Below are 18,372 nucleotides of genomic sequence, written 5' to 3' on the forward strand. Positions count from 1 at the left end.
AAGCCTGCGATCAGTGAGCAGCTGCTCGGTTCCACAACAGAAACAAGCAGAAGATTCCTATCACATTTGTACTGTTACAGAGCTCTGAGAGCTCAGGGAAGTGTGAAGTGTTTATGATGACAAGTGAACTCAGGAATGGACTTTCCTTCTGTTTGTGTTTCTCTAGAAGGGACTTATTTCCTCGGTTATGACAAACTCCATTCTGAAGATGTGTGAATTGTTACAATTGAGTTAAAAATGTGTGCAGCACCAAAGGGGAGAGAGATAACTAACCCAGAAACCAAGCACCCTCTGACACCTGGTCTTACCCGAGGTGCTCTCAGGCTGCACTGTGCTTCCTCATCAGATCCTGTTCTTGTCCCACAAATACATCAATAAACTTCAGAGGAGAAAGAATCTCATTCCCTGATTGCAATGGCACACTATCAGATAAAACAGCACCTGAATTCATCCTCACATACCCTTCACCCTCCTCTCACAACATGACAGCAAACTGAGAAAAATAAATCTTCCACTAATAAGCCTAACTACCTCCGTGGCAGGAATTTTCCTGAAAAGGAGGACAGAGGTTTCATCTGAGCAAATGAAGAGTTCCTGGTCATCTGCTCAGCCCATTAGCAGCCAGACTGTGCCACATTAGCGAGCTGACCCAGGTGCATGCCTGGAATATTATCAAAAATTGATGTCTATCCAAAGATGACGTCAAATATTTCTAAGTATGGGGAAGAGTCTCAGCAGAAGAGTTTGAACAGAGAACTGCTAATTTTTCATACGCTCCTCATGATGAAAACTTTCCCTCACTTCTGATATTCAGTCATTAAGTTTCCAAGGTCAAATATTCAGGACCAAAAATTGCAGCTCACATAAGAGATCATTGCTGTATTGGTTTAAACCACTTCAAAATTATGGCCTTAGGCTTGATTTTTCCAAAGCCATGATGACTTTCCAGTTGCTTTGGACAAGGGTCTCCCATAGAACCAGTGACAGGAAATGCCTTAGATGCGGTTATAAAGCTTGTCACTTCAAATATGTTATTAACCAAACCACAGTGCAAACTGCAACCTCAGAACAACCGGCACAGCCTTTTCTTCTGTGTTTGCACGACATCCAGCGCTGTGGACACCTGGTCTGTGCCACAGCCCATGCGACATTCCCGAAATAATAATTCACAACAACAGCTCAGCGAACAAGGAGAACTGTCCAACCAGTGGCACTTGGACTCTGGTGACAATATTCCTCTGAACATCCCCAAACCACAGCACAGCCACTCCACAGGCTCTGCTCTATAACCTGCACTGTTTCGGTCTCCAAGGGACCACTGATGTAACGAATTCAATATTGTTCTATATTTCTCTAATGTAACAATCAGTAAATGTGACACATCCATTGCTAATGTGCTCAGTGCTTTTTTGGAAAAGGAGAAGTCAGTGAAACATCCTGGCTATAAACATGTGCTATCTTCCCAACCATGGAAATGTATTTTTTCCTTCCCTTATATTCTCTGTGTGGCTTATCTATTTGCATTTGCTAAATACAACATACCCTTGATTCAGTCAACAGCCTCAAAGCTTTTATGTGGCTTCTGCTCCACTCCAGGAATTTTGCAAATAAATTGCTGCACTGGATTCGTTTTAAAGAAAGCATTTGCTTGTTTTCAAATCATACACTTGGCCAAATGAAAAGAATCTAGCTCTGTATTTTCTCCCAGGCTGTTTGGTCTCCACTAACTGTTTGCTGCTGTATACTTGAAGGAGATGAAGGGGACAAGGGACAGGGCAGAGCTGCAGAGTGAGCTCTGCTTCCAGTTCTGTGTGAGCTGTGCCTATGGCCAACGCTCAGTGCAGGGTGGACAGGGGCTCCCTCCTCTAACAGCTCCTGCCCAGGCATGTCCACATCTCCCCCTGGTTTCAGCTCCAGCAGACGCACACACGCTCCTCGGGCAGCTCATCTGGGCTGCTATTAGACACCCACTTCAGAAGAGGAATCCATTTTTCTCTGTGGGCTTCAAAGGGAATTTGAACACTTAGCTCACATGAGGACGACAATGTTGTAGTCATTTTGGACTGCTTAATTATTTTTCCCAGTATTTTCCTTTATTATTTCAGTCTGGATAAATAACGGGGATCTGATTTGTATCTGGTAGATAAATACCCATCCAGCCCAAAATCTCCAAGATCAGCAGTGACTGGAGAGCTGATCAGAAAGGCACCCGGACCTTTCAGCTCTCTTTAAAAGGTGTCTATACCAGAGGTGCCCGTTAATATCTTAAGCAAGTTTCTTCTTTATATCTCAGTTTACCAAATACAAAATGGAGATAAAGATGCTGAAACTGATGCCTGATTCAAAGATCTTGCACTCTGCGAGACCCAGGGGCTATTAGGAGTAGCAACGTAATGGGCACAAGTAGCAGAAATCAATTATTTCAAGTGACTGATCAGAAGCTGTTGTTCAGCCAGTAGATGAGAAAGAATGAGAGCTTCTAAACTATGAAAGCTCAGATCTCAGGGCCTTTGAGGACAAAGGTACTGGCTGATATGGGGAAAAAAGTCATGCGAAGAATAACCTTATAAATAGCACTATCATAATCAAAGAGATGTTTGTGAAAAGACACAGAAGAAAACTGCCGGAGTCAACGGATATGGGCCACATTTGGTGACAGGGATATTTGCTTCTGTAACCTGTCAAGGTCAGGGAATAAAGTTCACAGTCTGAGCACACTCCGGTTGTATCACACCTCGATCACACTCAGGGGAAGCTGCTCCAGAAAGGAAGCACAGTTTTGTTTTATGCTGTGATAACAGTAACTAGCACAACTCATCATTTCAGCAATGGAACTGTCTCCCTCCAGGTGAACAGCAGGGCAACAATTATTTTTAGTGGCTAAAAAATTAATCTGATGCTCTATGTTTGATGTCTTCCCGTCTCTCTCAGAGTTAGCCAGCATCAGGGCTACAACTTCTACTTCCCTGGAGTATCTTTAGAATAAGGCAGTTTCATTCTGAAACAAAGACACTCACCGGGAAGGTCCTTAAAATAGTATTTACTTTTATCATTAGGCTGACAAAATCAAGGTGACAGACAGCCCGAGCTCAGTAGACAACGATGCTGCTACTTCATACCCTCAACTAACACTGCTACAATAGCAATAAGATGTGTACATTATGGATTATCAATCCTGGAACAGCAGAACTGGCATCTCTCTTAATCAGCTGCTAAATTATTCTTAGCTAGTCCCTAAATTAAACATTTAAACAGACAACTCTATAGAGAACGGTTCAGAAGTGGTTTTATGAGATCTTAAGAGCCTGATGTGCAGCACTCGGGAGAACTGAGGGTTTCTGCTCAGCTTTGGCTACGAGTGGGCAGCTCAGGGCTTCTGGAGACTGATCCTGAGCAGACACCCCAAAGGGTGCAGCTCCCCCTGCTCCCCTGTATGAGACAAATGCTGCCTGTCCCAGGAGAGAAGGGAAGAAACTGTTGATCTGCTGGATGCCACCAGGAAAAAAAACCTGACCCTTTCTGGCCATATGTGTTTAAGGCAAGGCTGAGAACTAATAAGGATGCTGGTCTGAAGATGTGACTTAACCACTTAACTTCATGACCTTGTGCAAATTGCCTGACTAAGCACCATCTATAGCTATAGAAGTGGACGCACAACACAGCCTGGATGATGTATTTGAAAGCATTATGCATGATGGGTGTCTGAAAGCTGCTCCTAAGCTATTTCAATCCAGAAGGAAGCCATACGGTATAAAAACCTGCTAGTGGCAGCCAGAGTAATTCTCAGAAGTTTGCAAAGGCACCTCGTATTGACCTACAACACACTGTTCTCCAAAAGAATAAACACACAGGCAAATAAGAAAAATTCACAGATACTGAGGTATATAAATCTCTTTTGGAGGACTCCATATAGTGACCTTTTACTGAACCACACTCTGCTATATTACTCAGATGCCTTGAATGAATCCCCTTCTGGAAGATCACTGCATATAAAATAAATAAAAGTGGAGATATTCAGCTGTTGGAACATTACTTCACCTGTCCCAAAATTATTCAGTGCACATCTACATGTACCAGAGTGTATCAAAAAGATATGAATTGATTGCACCTTATCCCTTTTTTGCTGCGGTCAAGGTATTTTTAATTACTTGTCTAGTATTATTAGCTTCTGTATTTTCTCTTGTAAGCCCCACTCAAAGATGAGGCTTCTCTGTGTGTGAACGGGCCAGTTCCCTTGCTCTGTGCATGGCACAGGAAGATGGGAGGTGAACCCAAATATGAATCCTACCTGAGACACTTTGAAAATAAAAATTTACACCTTGAAACAAAAATTAAAGGAATTATTAATATATTGCCTGCATCTCTCCATCCCAGATACAGGAATTCCCCATTTCACAGTGATCACTGCATCTAGCGTCACAGACAATATCAAGTATTGTCAGTAAACACTTTGAAAGCAAAATGTGACTTTATACTATCTTTATACTATCGAGGAAGAAAAAGTATTCCTTGAAATAAAAAAAAAGACTAACTCAATCCCTTAGTGCTCACGCACCTGTGGAGTGGAAAGTTTTCTGGGTTGCTCTTGACTGCCAGGAAGTTTTCTACCCACTAATGTTTTGGCACCTTTCATCTCAACTTCTTTCTGAAGCTGATCATCCCTGTGGTGCCTAAATGAGAGATGACAGTGAACCCATGGGGGAAATAAGGCTGATGAAATGCAAAGTAGCATTATTTATGCCAAGTCTGCGTGCAAAGTGCATTTCAAACTTCCTTGATTTTTCAGTAATAACCAATGTTGGGGGGGATGGGGCAAGCCAATATTTGCATTTGATATTTCTGACTATCTCATATTTTTCTTTCTCCCTTGGCTTAGCGAATAACTTTCTTTTGTTGTTCTACTTGAAGAACTGAGTGATGACTAAAGCTCTGCAGGAAACATAACTATAGCACCTTTGGGGTCCGCAGACAAGAGAGGAAAATAGGCTGGAGAGGGTGTGTTTGGGCAACCTCTCCTTTCAGCCCACAGGAGAGGAAGGTCAGCTGCTCAGATTTTGAGGAATATTGCTGTGGTTGCTGTGGGAGCCTCACATTGAGGCCCTAAGTGTCATATTCCTGTTCCCCATTGAAATTAATTACTTGACTTCGAAGTATTCTCATGGTTGCTCCTCTTCCAATATATATCCTGTCTTCCTGAATAGAAGCCATCAGCTGTAAAGTGCTGCTCCAGGGTTGGCCACCTCCACCAGCAAACCCCTCTGCCGTACACCGCGTCCAGCATGCACTTGGCCAGGATTTTGACAGCAAAGAGCCAAATACTGATTTGTCTGGAGCGCCTACCGCCCCTAAAACTTCACTGGCCTGAATCAGCACTATGTAAAAAATTATCCAAAGGAGACACGATCAATAAAATCCACAGATATGTCATTCAATATTTCACCTTGGAAGGATGACTGGAGGACGCATCTACAAACCCAAACAGATCAAACCCTCTCAGATATAAATCTGTGACATCAGTGAAATGCATTGAGTCAGGCAGGAAAGCACAAGAAAACCCTCTCCTGTTGATAATCTGACATTCTGCCTTTGCTCCTCATCCTACATAAATCAGGAGGGGCAGACTTCCTCCCACTGTTTGCGTGAAGGTAGTCTTGCTAATTTTTCACATCTAGCATTACAAACACAGCAGTAAGAGAGAGGGTGAGACAACCACCAGGCACATCCAGTAACAGATTTGCAGCTCTCAGGCTCAAGGTTTCCCCACAGCGGTGGCTCCACGCTCATGAATACTTTGAAGTGCATCCCTAATGCTCTCACCCAGCCGTAGCAGCCAGGCGGGGGTTTGCTGCTGGTTATCAAGCACCACGGTGGATTAGCTGCCCTGCTGTGCCACTGAGAACTGCCAGAAACTTGTGAATGGAGCCTCTGTTTGGGATCTTCATTGTCTTCACCATGATTACTAATACCTTTGTAATAAGCAGAAAGAAATCCAAAGGACAGGTCTACAGCTCCTTTGGTCACAGGAGCAGAGAGGAATTAAATCCAGTGTGTCCCCCGTGCTCCCATGGCTCTGTGTCTGTCCCCACTCAGGCTCCCCTGTCCTGTGTTTAACACCCTGCAGATAACAGGGTCCCCAAACAGGCAGAACTGGCAAAATGAAACAGGCAGTTCCAAATTTAGAAGGTAGCTCTGTCTCCTTGCAGCGTTTTTTTCTGGTTCCTAGTGGCACAGCAAGACATTTCTTTTTTCTTCCCAAGCTAGGCTAAGCATCTAGTCCTCACTGAGATCTGTTTCCGTATTGATTCTGCTTGTGTCACAGCCAGGAGCTATAGGGATGTCTATAGGAGCACAGTAGCTCCAGGCTCCCTGGTGTCTTGATATCCCCAGAGCCAGGAAATGGGAGCCCAGCAGTGCGAACAGGACTGAATTCAAGCCCAGTACTAGAGGAATTATTGACATAACACCCCAGGCTGTGTAGTGCAGACAGCCACATGCACACACAGCCAAGAAAAGTAGTATAGCCATAGCCTAATCATCATATTTGCGTGAAGCTGAAAAAGTACGCTCGAAGTCCCATCCAAAAATAAGGGCCCCACTTTCCTTCAAACCACACAGGCAATTACTTGCTTGCAATGCAAACTAAAGAGATTCTGCTTCAACTTTGCAAATTAACAACTCGTTAACCATCAACCAGCACGAGAAATATCAGCTCAAACTATAAACGCTCGTGAAATTTATGGGCACAGAACGGTACAAAGAAAACCTTCCCTTGAGGGTTCGTGTGTCACCTACTGCCTCCAGCCAACTCCAGTAGGGCAGCACAGACCTCTGCTCCCCAACCAAAACCGCAACCCGGCTCGCTGGCGTAGGCTGTTTTATCCCACTGCGACAGGCACCGGAACACCACACTTCCTCAGTTTGTTGCACTGACTTTGAAATACATAACTGTAAAAACAAACTACGACTCTAAAATTGTGTGTGAATGAACATAAATCATTACTTCAAGCACGGCGAAAGCATACCTGCTTATAAGATTTATTATTGTCAAGCTGGGCAATTACAGCGTCGAGTCAAGTTTGTGTTTTAATAAATGAAGTACCAAGGCTCTTGCCAAAATAAGAGGAAAAAATAATTAAGTCAAACTTAATCTGATCCAGATGGGCTGCACCAGGTTTTAGCCGGCATGAAACTGGTTTGATAAGAGAGCTGGGTTTTCTGCCCAAAACTGGGACAGGCTGCCCCTCGGCCTGAGGAAATGACACACTTTAGAGTCCAACTGCAAGAAGATGCAAGGTACTTTTAAATGACACAAATGAAAAATTAATTAGCTCTGAGTTTTTGGTTGTGTGATTCATTTTGTGCTCAGGCGATTAACTGCCAGCAGGGTGGCGACCAGGAGAAATAAGCTCTGCTGCAGCCCCACGAAATGGCAGGGGTGGGTAACGATACGGAAACAGCTGGTAGCGAGAGGCTCCAGCACAGGTTAAAAAAAGGTGAGAATATCCTCCCTGACTAGCTTCATTTGCAAAAGAAAACCTTTGTAAAAGAGACCTTCTGCCAAAGTAACTGAACTGTGAGACAGAGATGTGCTATGTTCTATACTCTTTCTCCCTTCCAAACAAGTGCAAGAGCACCTTCATCTATCAGACACTGCCCACTGAGGAACATAGCTAAGTTTGCTTGATTTCACTGCTTCTCCTGCACAGACATACGCAGCCTGGCCCTGACAATAAGGTGCTGCTAAATGCTGTTCCAGTCCTTCACCTGCTCCCACAGATCTGGTATCTCTGCATCAGCCTTCCCCAGATCAGGTGGATGCTGCTGTCTAAGTGCTCACGCACCAGACAGCCTGAGCCAAGGTCACAGATCTAACATCTGGGTTATTCTGTTCCTGCATTTGCTCTGTGTTTTGTGGTAAAAGGATGGTGTGGACTGAACCTGCCAGAAACATGGGTATGGTCCAGCTCTGTCCCAGATTAAGTCACTGTCTTGCACCTCAGTGTCTAATGAAGCCACTCTTACCTTCTCTTCCTTCTGCTCTTCTTTTTGAGAATGTTTCTCTTAGGGGCAGCGAGTTCATTTCCTCGCTCTCACACCCTGATCTTACTGCCATAACACTGCTAAAAAGACCAACGTGGGAGCTGGGACTCCCACATGTTGACAAGGCCACTCAGCTGTGTTGCACTTCGTGCTGGGCCAGAGGATGGGGACAAATGGTATCCAAAATCTGGCAATTATTTGCCCATTATCACCACTGAAAATCTATTTTCTAAGAATCTAATAAACAGGTAAATGAAGTCCCCGACTTGGCAACTTTGAGTTCTACCATTGCCTTCATTTTTTTCTCCAAGTGCCTCATATCTTACCATCATTTTCTTGCCTTGCTACTAGTTTCAGTGTTCAGGGTCACAACTAAATGAGACACATCTGTTTTCTATTTAAACCAGCAAGAAAATATTTATACTGCAGGAGAACCTGTGGTTTTGCTTGTGGTGTCAGAGGAGGCCATTCAACAGACAGCAGGAGGTTCCAGGGCACCTGCAGATAGCTAGCTGGGCTAGATCAACTTCTTTGTATTTACGTGGCTGGCAGCGAGCCATTAATTGTGTCTTGAGTTTTTGCCTTCAGTAGGTGGTTTCACTCCACTGGAGCTCAGCATCATGGGGGGGAAAGGGAAGGAAAACAGAAAAGCATCACCAGTGTATACCCAGTGTTCTGACATGCTAGTTAAGTTCTAAATTATGTTTTTAATTACTTGGCATGATTTATTGAGACAGTGTCTCAAGGTCATAAAGCACCACAAAGTGACATAACTTGCCTGCCAGCTGGAATCTCTGCCACTGAAGTGCTGCCTTCTCTTCTGCTCTGTCATGTTCCCTGTGCCTCCTCCCACAGTATCCAGTATCTCTGTGGTTGGACAGGATCAGACTTAACACCTTAGGTACCTCCGGGGGCTAATTCAGTAGCTCCGAGCCCAGGCTGGAAAGGAAGAGGTTTGGGGATAGTAAAGCTGGACTAAAGGGGTGGTTTCCAAGGCATATGTAAAACAGGTCTGCCAAAGGAGTAGTTGAAAAAACAACAGTTCCATTGCTGACCCTGTGATAAATAAACAAGAAACCTAGAAAGCAAACAGATGAGTAAAAAGGAGAGAAAAATAATGCTGCTGTAATGCCTCTCATGCAGCGAGTTCACAAAGCGTGACACAGTCTGGGCAGATGAGAGAACAGACCCATAATCCACTGAACTTGTCCTGCACCTGCCTAAAATAAGCAAGAGGAAGGTCAAGGCCCTGCCCAGTGCTATTTGGCCCTGGAGAGCTGTAAAGCAAGACTCTATAATCTTAAGTGTACAGCAGGAACTCCCTTGCTTTGCACCCAGTGTGTAACAATGTATTCCTGCACCGCCAATTAAAGCTCTTCATGCCTTTGGGAAGGAATTTGTGCCCTTCCTGTGGCAAAACAGGGTGATGTGGCAAGGAAGAGACTGTGGAATCCAACCCTGATGCATTTTAAGGCTTCTATAAATAATTAAAAGAGCTCATTAATTAATAAAAAGAAAGCAAAATTGGAAAAAACAGGAGAAGAGGGGCAATGAATACCCACTGGGGGATAACAAGTATGTCCTACACTGCAGCTTACACAGACTGAAGTCTTTTAGGGAGAGTTAAAGTGGCTTTGTGGTTTGAGCTAGAGAAACAAATCTTAGCTGGAAGAAAAACCTTCTGGGAATAACAGAACTACTTCCTAAATCCAAGTTACACTTGGGAAGATTTTTCAAGATTTACACACTCAAGTGAGAACAACATGGGATATACACAGATGTATCTGTGTATTTCTCAAATACATGAGGAAAAAAAAGGATCTAGCTGGTGCCTGAGGTTGACTTGCACCAACAAGTCTTTGGGGAAGAGATAAAATACAGCAATGCAGAGAAAAACATCTTTCATTAATTAGATCATTATTAGTCTCCTCTGGCTCAAACGTAGGCAGCTTTGAAACCCTAGCTGCTATCAAAGAAAAGATTTACAGAAGTTCCAGAAAGACAGAAAGAAACAATAAAGTCTGGTAATATCCCAGTGGGCTAAGAACTGGTAGAGCACACTGTCTGCAAGTTACTAATTAAAGCCGCTTGGAAATCAGAAGTTTAAATCTGTGCTAAACAGCACCACAGTGCTTTGGGCCACAGTTTCAAGAACCGAGAAAAAACGTGCCAAACACACACGTCCAGGCACAGACACGTCATTCCAAAAGGAAACCAGGAAACTGCAGGTGCAGCTGGATGCTTGTGAGCGCACAATTACCCAGTGGGTGTTTGCAACTGCATATTTCATACGCACAATTACCTCTTTGCACCCGACTGCATATTTTTGTATGTGATTTAAGTGCCTACCTTTAAGAATATGACCTCGGTATCTGAAAACACAAAACTTGCCTAAAGTACTGATTTGAATGTCTAGTAGGCATCAGGGTTTTAAACAGGTGAAAGGGCCGTTTTATCTCATATTACTGACACACCGCCTGACATAAAATTGGTACTTTGCTGCTGATGACTTCTCATCTCCTGAATATTTCCCTGGGAAGTTTTGGCATGCAGCTGGTGACCCGTGCGGCGCAAGTGAAGGGAGAGGAGATGTATGTCTACCCTACAGGAAGGAAATGCAGAGAAAAGGTATTAAATGAGGTTGAAGCCTGTGATCTTGCCAAATAAAGAAAATGGAAAGTAATACAGTTGACTGTGCTAAAGGGCTATCTTTTGCTGTCAAGCAGCCTGACATTTGCTCTGGTTTCAAACACGTATAATCTGTTGTGAAATATCCTTTGGATGTTCCTGTCAGCGGCTCTGTGGAGATGCAGGGTCGGTGGCTGGGCAGGCAGGAGGGGGATGGACCAGAACATCCATCCTCTGCTGCCCTTTCCTGCTGCCTGTCCCACAGACCCAGGCTCTGGTGTGCAGCCTCCATGGGAAAGCAGCACCAATTTTTTCAGATTCTGCTAGAAAAGCCTCCACCATGAAATAAACGCGATGCACGTTTGAGGCAAAATGTATTTAAGTAGAGGAAAATGCAGACGAATAAGGCAACATCCTAAATAAAACTTTTACCTCCTACTTTAGAGCCTGCATGGCTCTACATCACAATAGATGTTTAGTAACACTCAACAAGCTACATATCATTAGAAAACAAGTCTCTCCCAGTGCAGGGCAAGCACAACCCTTATTTCTCAATTTTCCCCCTCCAGTGTAACAAACTCAAAGCTAGGGTGACTTTCGAATCAGCTTTTAGTGCTCTAACTCCACTGTACTGCCATCCCGTGCTCCCAGAAAATGATACTAACCCTAAAATATGTGTCAGATGTAACTGTTGGGGGAAGCTGTTGGGGCTTATTCGTGTTACCTCACTTGTACTGCCAGCAGTCTGCCGTGCCTTCAAAGAAAGAGTAAAAGAAGGGAACAAAACTTGAAGAAATCGCAATAAAGAATAGATATTGGTTGCAGAAAAGTCACATAGTTATTTATTACTACTCCATAGTGGTTTTAAAAGACTGCATAAATATAAGAATTGATGGATAAAATAATAATAAAAAAGATATTGCCAACTGATAGGGGAAAAAATCTGGCCAAAGCTGCAATGATTTATTAATATAAGTAATCAATAGATATAAAACTGATACAGACCTATTGCTAATTTAAACTTTCAGGTCTCAATGTAGTCATTAAATAATATAATAGATTTACATATTTTAATTGTATTTTATGGATTCTGAACATAATGTAATTAAAAGAGTTTTTCAGCAGAGATGATTAACGAGCAGAACAGTCAGACGTTCCGTACAGCCATTGTGCGTGAAGGACTTCAGTGTGGTGTGAGCTCAGCCCCTGGTCTGAGCAGCAGTAGATTCACCTACACGTGTAATCATGTGCAACAAACAACTTCATGCGCTGAAACAAGGCACTGAAATGAGGCAACCAGAGCCCAGGGTGGAGGTGCAAACCCTTTTGGCTTTTTCCTCCTCCCTTAGCAATTAGTTACACCAGGAACAGAACAAGACGTGCTTAGAAAAGCACAGCCCTGATCACACCACTGACCCTCCAAACCACAGAGCATTTGTCCCGCTGAGCAGGACTGTGTAAAATACAGAAAAAATATTTCAGGTCTCGAGCCAAGGACCTATCAAGGTGATATTCCTTAGACTAAGCACCACTCCTGTACATGTTCAGCTGTGTTATGTGTTTTACAAGTGGGAAACTGAGCCCTGGAAGAGGGGGAAGGAATGTGACCCCAGACCCACAGCTGGCAGGGCCAGAGCTCCCTACGTCCATCCTTCTTATCCAGCCGTTATGCTGAAAGAAGTGATCCGACAAAAGGCTGGTGTGTCCAGAACCGCTTCTCCAAGCATGTCAGATCAACTAATAAAAGATACTAAAGCTTCCAGCAAATTTCACACTTCTCATATCCTTAAATAGTCACAACTATAACACCATCACTATCGCTTCTACATCCAAGTATTACTTATCAGTGAAATGCAATTCCCTTGAACCAAGGTCAAAACCTATTGAACTACATCCCCAAGAGCTTCAGCAACCAAAGCGACCGCTGAACACAGGAAGAAATAAAAACTAAAATGAAAACACAGAGGAAAGGAGGTCAGCATTGCCAGCTCTCTTGACTCCACTAAAGGTCTTTGATACCTCATGTTTCCTCTACAGCTTCAGCTATTTGGTCTTGTCAGCACAGAAAAAAAGTTTCTAGTCCTCATGAGTGCGGGGTGGGGGAAAGCGGAAAAAGCACCTTCAGGTCAATCAAATAAGAAAACCTAGAAGGCAAAGAGAAAGACCCCAAAATTCATACTTAATACAGGCCAAGGATGTTCTAGTCTTAGCTGAAGTCTCGTGGTATAAAATACTACTACAGCACATAACAACAAAAGAGCCATCAGTCACTTGTCATGTGATTTGTTGGCCCCTAGCATTAGAAAGCCTCTGTATGTTGATTTATTAGTCAATCCCCAATTACTGTCCAGCTTTCTTTTCTCCTTGTATAAAACAATTCTCTAGCATCTGTGCCAATAATACATCAATACTGCTCTACAGCAGCTGTAAAACCCATGATGTGGGATGCTTTGCAGTTTTGAGATCCCTTCTCTGATTCAATGAAATAATTCATTGTTCTCTTTTCCTTTCCACTTCATTTAAAACTGCTGTGCCCTCTGTGCCCTTGGCTGCTGTGAACTGCCCCATCTTCCTGCCCCAGTTACGCTCTTCCCTTTGCAGCAGCTCACACAGAAGCTGGTTCACACACAACTGCAACATCTGGGGAGGGCAAAATTTGGGTTACAGGTAGAATCTGACCTTTACATTGTGGGGGGGGAGACAGACGGAGTAGCCAAAGCATTTCTCTGGCTGTCAGCAATGTTTGGGAGACCTGGTGAGGAAGGAACATTCCCTCCTACCTCTTGCCATCCTGATCCCCAGTTACATATTCAGGGGTTATCCAGAACACTCGCTGTTTCTTGCAAGAAATTCCCCTCTTCAGGACAAAATCTGCATTTCCTAATTTGCCTCACTTTCAGTGGCTTCCACATTTTTACTTCCCCATTGTATTTTTTCCTTGCTGTGAACTTTAGAGCCCTCTGACATACAAGGTGGGGACAATTTTGGCTTAGCCTGGCACAGGGGAAGACGGCAGCAGTAAAAACACCCCTGGTATTTCTGTTTTCGTCTGAACCTGATTCAATGTCTGGAATTTGACTCAGTTTTGTGGTGCAGGCAGGTCCAGGGAGAGTCTCAACCTGTGTTATATCTTAACAACCCCCAGACCTTTCCAAGCTGAGGCTGAGTTTAAACAAATCTGAGCTGGGCTTTAGACAACCCAACTGGGACAACTGGGCAAGCTATAAACTATGAATAGCATCTGTTGACTGCTTTGCACTGTTTCATAGCAAATGTTCACATACAGTGAGATTTTTTCCTACTATTACTCAAGTTGAATTAGATCTTATTCTGCACAAAACATCACTGTAATAAGCTGTACAACTTCAAGTTTGCAAATTTTGTAAATGTTTCCTTTGATTGTCACGTACTCTCAGATCCCTGTACAGCATGCTGGGCTTTTAGTCATGGAATGGTGTTTTGAGAGTAGCAACTAATGATTTAATTCATCTCTCTTAACTTCTACCCTCATGAACTCTATCACATAACAAGTTTATTTTCATGTTTAATTAATTCTTTGTTATTACTCCTAATAACACTTCCCCTGAATATGCACACAGATGACATTTTAATTTCACTGATTTTCCTGAGAAAAAAAAGGATTTTAAATGAAGTGAAAAATACAAATAATGACAACAAGGTTAGGAATTCCCCAAAATATCAACCTGTAATGGCAGAAACATATATCCACTATGAGATATTATGTAAGGGGCACTTCCTAAAAGAACAGCACAAAATCTGTACAGATTTACTTGGTGCTTGAGTTCCACTGCTCTGCTTTAGCAACCTCACTTCTACACAATTTCCACTACAAGAGAAAACACTAATGCCTTCTGCCACACATGTTAATTACTTAATCAAGGTTGGTCCTAGGCTTAAGACCATACCCACAAGCAGATCAGTCATGCTTAGACACCCTGCTAGTTGAGACTGTGTCAGCCTTGACCTCTAGACAAGGTCCTTCCTCTTCTTGCTCAGCTCTACCTTCAAATCCCAAAGCAAGTTTCATTATATTCTCTGAAGAACCTGAATGCATCATTTTCCCATTATTCCCCATGCTGTTACCATCAGAAACTTGTCCCCAAGGTCTCATCTCTGATGCCATCCCCATTCCCTTCAGCCTTGGCTCCAGTTCCAGCTCTCGCTGATGGTTCTGCATTTGCTCAGTAAACACACCGTGTTCTGTATAATGTAAAACATGAGCATCTCACACACTGATAAAATTACTTCTGTGCTTACACAGCTACTTAATTCCATTTTGCCATTGATTTGTCATTTTAAAGTTAAATAATAAACATGGATGGTAGCCAGGACACTGAGTGCTGCTTTCTCTCCCTCTAGTTTTTGATTTATGGGTTTATTTACTGATATATTTAACTACTCTCTATTGCATTTCACACATAATCTGGCAAATCCTAAGGATTTACTTTCACAATTGATTAGAAAAGTCAATGTTTTACAGACAGGATTAAAATGGAAAAGATCTAGAAGCCTTGATGGAATCTACTGATGACAACTATTATCTCCAATATGCTCTCTAGCCCTTAAAAATCTACATTGTCTGTTGTGAAGATATAACAATTTCCTTTTACAGGTATTACGGCAATTAAAGAAATGCACTTGTTTGTTTGTCCATTGTGGGAGTGCCTTCTAGGCTTTTCATTTAATCAGCACATGGGAAAAGATCACAGAATCACACAACGGTTGCGGTTGGAAGGGACCTCTGGAGATTATCTAGTCCAAGATCATTGTTTTCCATTTGCTGGAAGTCATCTTCTCTTCAAAATTAAATCAGGCTAGTAGGCAATGCTGCGGCAAGCAACGTCACTTCAGTAATCTAAATTTAAAAATTCTAAAAATGTCAACATGTGACTTTTTTCCCTTTTCTTTTGTGCTCCAAACCATGTATGAATTCTTTAGTTTTATTTATTTTTAAAATCAGGATTTAGAATTTTTTTTAATGCTCCATGACGGGGCAAACCGCTTTTTAGTTTTTTGATTCTCTGTCAAATGGGGAACCTGGTTTCCTTTTGATCGCTCTCACAATCAAAACCAAGTCAGTTATTCGCACACAGCTCACTCCACAGTGGAATCATTTTCCAGATCATGAAGTTTCACTGCAGAGTCCTAAAAAGGTTAGGCTGGTGGCAGAGACCAGATTACACGGCAGCGTGGAGAAAAGAATTAGATCTGCTCCTAATCCCATTCTTCTGCGGCTCGGGTCCTCTCGCTGGCCTTCACTGGTGCTACTAGATGGCGAGATTCAATTCTGTTGCCATCAGTGATTTGAATTTGTAGAGGGGCTTTGTTTTGCTGTTCTTAGTGAATTTTATGACAAAATGTGGGGGAAAAGGAAGGTGGTTGTTTGCTAGGGTTGAGAAATACCTAAAGAGAGTGAGGCATAGCAACATTATTAGCTGACCCCTGGAATTTACAGAAGAACAGTCAATATTGATTGACCTTGCCTGTTACAGAAAGGTCAAGTAAGCAGACAGGATAAGGTGATAGGGAAGCACTGTTTGTGTGTCTTGGTGCTAAAAAGTCACATAAAGCCAGAGACAGACAAGGCACAGAGACCCAAGACAAGTCTAAGGCACGGGAAAACACCCCAATTAAGTGAAAATTACCAACCCCATTAAGTGGCAGCCATCATTGCTTAATTGCTACCCAGGGAGGTATCCTGATTAAGAGCAGATGAAGTTTAGCACATCTTATGCAGTGGCTTATTGCTCAGATCTGAAGGAAACAAAAGAAAAGGAAAATGAGAAATACCAGACTATGGCACTTGGGTCTAAAGCTGAAAGTGGTCATTTTTGCTAGATAAAACCAGAGCTGGGCTGGGACCCACTGAACTGGGCTGTCTCTTCTTGTGCATTAGGTCAAGGTCTGCAGGAACTGGGGCTGACACGTCTCCATTTTTCCACTCATTTGCTCCCAATGGGGAAGGAGCAGGAGGTGAGCCCACTCGCTCCAGACGGACACTTAACCCAGCACGGGCTGCACTGCCATCCTGTACCATCACGCTCCGGTTCTGCTTCCTCCACAGAGCTCAGTGCAGCTCAAAAGCACTTTTTATTCAGCTAGAATCAGGCCCACAGTTCTCACTCTAAATCCCCTGGCCTCAGTGCAGAGCATGCCTTTGTCAAGATAATGTGACCACTTCTTTTTTTTTTTCTTTTTTTCTAACCCAGCAATTCCTCTTTCTTTGGAAGAGCTTTGACCTTTAAATGAAGGTGCATGCCAAGAAAAATCCAGAGCTTGTTATCAAGACAATCTGTGGCACAGGCTGTGTGGTAATGTCCTCCTGAGGTGATGAATCAGATCTATCAGTGTCTAGATACTAAGGCCTTTTTTATCCTTGCAAACTCAGGGCTTTCCAAATCTTTAAACCTGATCAGAGATAGAGCACTACAAGAGCTTACTTAAATCTCAGCAAGCAGAAAAGAGGGCAAGGAGGAGAGAGCTCACATAAAATAAAGAACACCACTTTTTAAAGATAAAACATAACTCTAGGTACAATAAAAGCCTTTAGAGAACAGAAGAGATCTTTGTCAGGAATGTATCTCATTTAGTCCCATTGTTTCACTCCGTGCTTTTCAGAAAGCCAGCCATTTATCTTGCCTTTTCCCTCCTCCCCTTTTTTTTTTTTCTCCTTTCCTGATGCCAGTTTCCATTTCATTAGGAAATGAATCACTGATGAGGTGCTAGTCCTGTCCCCCTGCAAGCAGACCTCAAAAACAGGGTAGTCAGGAAAAAGAAAATATACAGTCTTATGACCTGAAACCTGAACGTTTTTACAAGCACAGTTTTATTTATGTTATGGATAGCTGTTTAGTGTTTATGGCATGCAGACTAATATTTCCAAGTCAGAGCACCTATGGTTAGACACCTTTAACATGTGTTGAGGATCCAAAGGAAGAAATTTTCAAAGGGAAAAGCAAAGGGCAGAAGAATAACTAGATTTCCACACAATTTCCCCTGTCGGTGCTGTGAGCCGAACCTGCCTGGTGCACAGCACATTGCTGGAACGCTGTACCCATGTCCCTGGAAGCCGCAGAGGGATCTCTCATTTTCACAGCTGTTGTATGGCGCACACATTTGTTCACGGAGTTATACGCCCAGACAAGAAGACAATCACATTTCTGTAGCTTGAGTACCCCTGTGATGAGGCATAATGCTGGCGTGGTTTTTGCACAGAGAAGCAAACTCCCAGAAAAGCCATGTCAGCTTGAGTTTGACCTTCCATTCAACAACGCTGCGGATCAGGCTATTTTCCATGTAACATGGCTGCACACCGAGCACACCCAAGTCGTCACATATGGTACAGTCCACACTCAAACATCCTTAATCTGATGATCCCCAAAAAGCAAAGTCCTGACCCACACAGCAGTTCACTGGGGTTACTTCAGGTGTGTCACAGTGAGAGAGGAGGGGAGGGGACATCGCTTTCTTCTGCGTGAACTCAGCCCACCCTCAGACTGAATTGGTACGACACACAAACCAAACTGCTGCTAGAAAAGCCTGTCTTGGACATTGAAAAATGGGCTTGTTCTTCCCAGCAACAGTCTAATAAAATACACTTCTCTCTACCACCTTAGTCTCTCTCGTACCCTCTGACAATATTCTTATGTGACTATCGTGATGCTGCATGAGTCTTCACAGCTT

This window comes from Caloenas nicobarica, chromosome 17 (assembly GCF_036013445.1).
Source record: "Caloenas nicobarica isolate bCalNic1 chromosome 17, bCalNic1.hap1, whole genome shotgun sequence".
NCBI classification, from domain to species: domain Eukaryota; kingdom Metazoa; phylum Chordata; class Aves; order Columbiformes; family Columbidae; genus Caloenas; species Caloenas nicobarica.